This window comes from Galendromus occidentalis, unplaced genomic scaffold (genome assembly GCF_000255335.2).
Source record: "Galendromus occidentalis unplaced genomic scaffold, Mocc_1.1 scf7180000077463, whole genome shotgun sequence".
Lineage (NCBI taxonomy): Eukaryota > Metazoa > Arthropoda > Arachnida > Mesostigmata > Phytoseiidae > Galendromus > Galendromus occidentalis.
The window spans coordinates 66,234-71,025 of NW_003805451.1; positions in this window are offsets into that span (position 1 = coordinate 66,234).

Here is a 4,792-nt window from a genome sequence, read left to right on the forward strand (position 1 = left end):
CGGTACGGGTGTTGCGGGAGAGGACAAGAAAATCAACAAATACATGGCGGATATCCTACGAGGGATGGGACGGTACCGAAAGCTTCTTTCGGGTCACATACTAAAGCTCCCGTGAATTATCTCGCGATCGGCTTCGGTATCTCGTTTCTATCCCTACTGTGTCAGGCTTGTCGGAGTTTTATACCTCGTTGTTCATGGTGGCGCCGATCGAAACGCGAAGCTCCCGCTCCTCGCGACCATCCTTGAACTTTCAGTTTTTCGGATGGAGGCCACGTTTCTGCTCATGAACTTAATCACAATAATCGACATGAACAGATTGCGGCCAATGCCCAGTTTGGAAGGACTCGGGACAACGAAAAATCCAGGCCGTCAGTGACCGAGACTTTATCGTCGTGAGTTTTGAATCGTCTACCGACGCCGACGTTCTATAAATCCTCTTCCGTGTTGTTCAGCGTACTTTGCTCATTGCTCATGATTTCATTGATACATATGGTTGTGCGATTTTATATCACAGAATCATATCCCGCTCACCTCAGTGGCGATTTCTCGGCTGACCGGTCGCTTTCTTCGTCCCAAATCTATGAATGCTCTTGGGTATTTCGCAGCACTGCCCGATCTAGGACATCTTATAGCCCTAATTCTTTACGGTTCCTCTCTTCATCGGAGTGATATTGGGTGGATTCTCATCGCACGTACTGGACGGTTCCTCCCTCCAAACCACGCAGACAGCAGCATACACGGATATTCCGGAACTTACTGCGGTAGTTCGGGTAGGTAGCATCCTTGTTCTCGCGAATGCGAGCAGGCTACTCACCTTCCCGATCGTCATGCGTGCCACCGAGGTCAGCCCTCGATCCTCTTTGTTTACATTGTAGTTCGTCTATCTGAAGGCTCGCTCCTCGGAGCATCCCGTCATTCGAAACCTTGTCCCGCACTCGGCGGATTTTTCCCGTCTCTCGCCTCTCTCATCGTTCGCGCATACCACAGGCATTACCCCAAAGAAATTTGCTCACGCAGGATGCCTAAATGACTGCCTCACTATAGTGTTAGTCGAAGCCATCTCGGTCAAAATGCTCTTGGACCATGTGCCCCCGTGTCACTGATGAGCTCAGCCCAGCCAAACATCAGATTCCCGATCGGAGAACTTAGGCTCCTGTTGGCCTACTGAATGACCTGCCTGATCCTCTCTTCGGCTGACGTCATTGGCTCTCCTGTATCCGGGAATGTCACGAGACATTCTTGATCAACAGACGTCTTGGTCTCTTCGGAATGAGCATTCAGCGCTCTCCGACTTCCCGAGGCTCGCATGGAATGGAGGCGTGAAGCCAGAAGCCGTCAGAACCAAAAATGACCCATTGCTTTTTAAAATCAGTTTCCTCCGAGCCGAATCTATGCGCATGATTCGGTGATAGCTCGGGGAGAGATCCTCGCGCGCCCAACCCTGGAGCTTGACCTCATTCAGGAAATTCGCTCTGAGCTAAAGAGGACACTTATATACGCCCTCCCCGAAGGAATTTCTGGGGAGCCTAGGAATCGAGGCTAAAGGGGCCAGGAATCACAACGGGACTGAATGGAATCAAATCGAAGATCGCAAGACCGTACCAATAAGTGGAATGAAATTCTGTCCCTTATGGTCGGAGTCATAGGCTCGTAGGAATCTTGAAACGGTACATGAAGGAAACATAGAACATAATCCCCCTAGGCCCATATCAGCTCCGAGACGTTTCAAGTCAAAACAAAACTGAAAGAGCGATTCCCCAGGTTCGAACCTGGAAAAAAAAAAACCGCCCGAGGCAAGTTGTTTAAGGTTCTCAGTTCGGCAAACTGTTCGCAATGATGGAACGATATCCTCGGGCTCTACGGGTCGAGTTTCTTGAGGCCTGTTCGATGATTTCTCCCTGGAAGTGGGAAAGAATGTAATCGAGACGTAAAGTGCTGTTCTGACGGCGTTGCCCCTCGCAGCTCCCTCTATAAAAAGATTGCGAAGAATCATAACGCTCCCATTTATCCTGCCTCTCGAGAGTGGAGCTTCCGCCGCTCCGCTTCCGCTCCGATCGATCAGCGGTGAGGAACCATTTGGTCTACCGGAGAGTCTTCGCCAAACGATTCGATCAGACAGATGGAGGAATCGGAGTTTGATCGGGCTGTGCTCTCAGATATTCTGCTCGATGCTTGCGATGAGGTCAGTGTCACTTTCCCATCAGTTGGGAACTTCCTTGATTGGCGTGCATCGAGCTCAACGAGGAGCAATGGAACCGTTGCTTCTGCAATAAGATTAAATCCTGAATCGTTTTCGCGAACGAATGGATATGAAACAACCGGAGAGTCTCTGAAATCGAGCCGGAGCGCCGGAAGCCCCGGATGTTTTGAGTCGGAACGCTCTCGAAATGATCTCCGGATGAGACGATCCGAGATTACTCTCGTCGGGACCCGTGTCGCTTCGAATCCCGATTGCAGTATCAAGAGATCGCCTGCACTCAGTTCCTTGCCCCCGAGCAGCCCGCCTAAGGAGTACTCTCGATGGACGCGAGAAGCCGAGGTCACCACCTCAGTGATCTCAATGTGCGACGGCTACAGAGTATTTCCCATCGCGCATCTCCGCGATCTCGAAGAAATCGCGAGCGGGATAGCTTTATGAAAATTTTTGACTATCCGCACCTCCTCGACGTGAAAGCCGAATGCCTGAGAGAATTTTACTAATGCTTTCGGAGAGAGATAGTCCTCCACGGTGAGATTTCCTTGAGCCGAGTCTTGGCAAAGCCTCAAGTCGAGCATCGCATCGGCCGTCTCACACGAAGAATGCAGGTCGAAGTCAGCGACAACTCCCAGTCTAAAGCCGCTTAGGCCCTCTAGGCAGGCTGGGGAGCAAGAGCATATCAAGAGGCTAATTGTGCGGCTGTAGACGAGATTCTCGAAAAACCGGCGCGGGGAACCTCCGGATGGTTATGAGTCGTGAAGAACTTCTTGAAGATATCCTCTTGCCCTGGAGAGCAGTGGACGGGGTCGCTGACTCAGCAGCGGACGGAAATCTTCGTCTCGGATCACCCATTGAGACATGTCTGGGCAGCAGCAGAGCACAATCTCATGTCTCACTCGTACACGGGATGCGGCAGTTCCTACTCGGGAATATTACGGAATATCGATGGGAAAATGCTCGATGTCTCGAGGAGCGCCAGCCAGCGTAGCGCAGTCTGTTCGTGCATGATTGCGAGGTCTGCCTAAGCGTTCAACCATCACTTGCATGGTCCGAGATTTCGATCCGAAGCCTTGAATTCGAGACGCGAAGCTTGCGAGTGAAAGCAAGCTCGCGCCGAAAAATCGACTGAGAAAGTTCTCGAATTCAGAATTGCGAGCGGAGATGAATCCGGAATTCAAGCGTATGATTCGCTGATCCAATCCCACGACTGAAACCACTGTTCAGATAACAAGGGACGTCGCTGATTCCGTCTGCCGCCATGGAATGTTTCGCGATTCTAACCCGAATCTGATCTCAGAAGATTTCCAGCGGTGCGCGTCCCTGGCGAGGGACGGAGGGTCGGCAGCTCCCTCCGCTGAATCAAGGTTCACTCGGTGCTGAGGAAAATTAATCGTCGTTCCCCGAGCGTGACAGAGGCTGACGGAGCCGAACGTCCGAAGAGTGAGACGCTAGCGAGGTGAAGCTACGACGTCAACGGAAGTATAACAGAGATGAAGGCTACGAGCTCAGGCATCCTACCCGATCTCAGACAGGTAGAGAAAATTTTCTCAGTGCAGGAATCTGCTTCGAGGAGTCTGCTCTCCTTGTGAATCGTCCCAGCTTGGACATGACTCTTTCCACGATTTCTTCGCGGAATAACGGGTTTGAGTGACACATTGTGGATCGAAGGATGTTCCACTTGGAGCAGTAATTTTCTCGAACGTGGATTCCGTGTGCTGCTGATCCTTTGATCGCAGGGAGGTGAGTTCGTCCGAAGACCAATCGAGGGTCTCGTCGAAGTGTCCCGGTTCGGGACAACACCAGTTACTTTGGCTCCTTCCTTCGGATAAGATTCCGGTACGTGGTTGGGAAACCGCAAACTTGGCGAAATTCATCGAGGGGAACCGCCAACGTCCAAATCCCGCGTCTTCGATTCGATGAGCTCTGCGAAGGGAACAGATGATTATACTTGTGCTGAAAAAACGATATATCGGCTGCTTCGCTTGCTGCCTAGCAGCATGCGTTATCTTCTGCAGCAAAGTGACGAGACAGCCCCCGAAGCCGGCACAGATGAAACTCGAGAATATCGGAATCTCGATGGATCGTCGCTCGCGCGAAGCGTCGCTTGCGGACGCGAGGATCTTCTACTTCGTCATACAAGAGATTGGGCAGGCGTTAAGTACCCGAAACATTTTGATCGAGTTAATCGGCTGCGACATCAGACAACGTTTCGAGAATTCGCTACATCATGTCTTGACCCGGGATTCAGAGAATTTCAAATGGGACGACAGCTTCGCTTCTGGAGCCCGGGTCCAATACAAGCACAGGGTCGCTTTCTTCTGCTACGACCACGCCATGTACACCGACAGGGTTGCGCACTTCCACCCTCCCCGGAGCAAGTCTTCGGTTCTCCGGCGCTTCGACGCTACTGATCTAATGGTTGTCATCACACGGAGCCGAGTGTCGACCATTTTAATGTCGGTAGCTCTGCGACAATTTCAGAGCGATTTTAGAGTGATTGTGCTCGCGGATGCGTCAGCTGAAGGAACAGCCGACGCAGTCTACAGCTGCACCGAGAGGATCCTCCTCAAGATGCCCTTCGGCTTCAGAATGAGT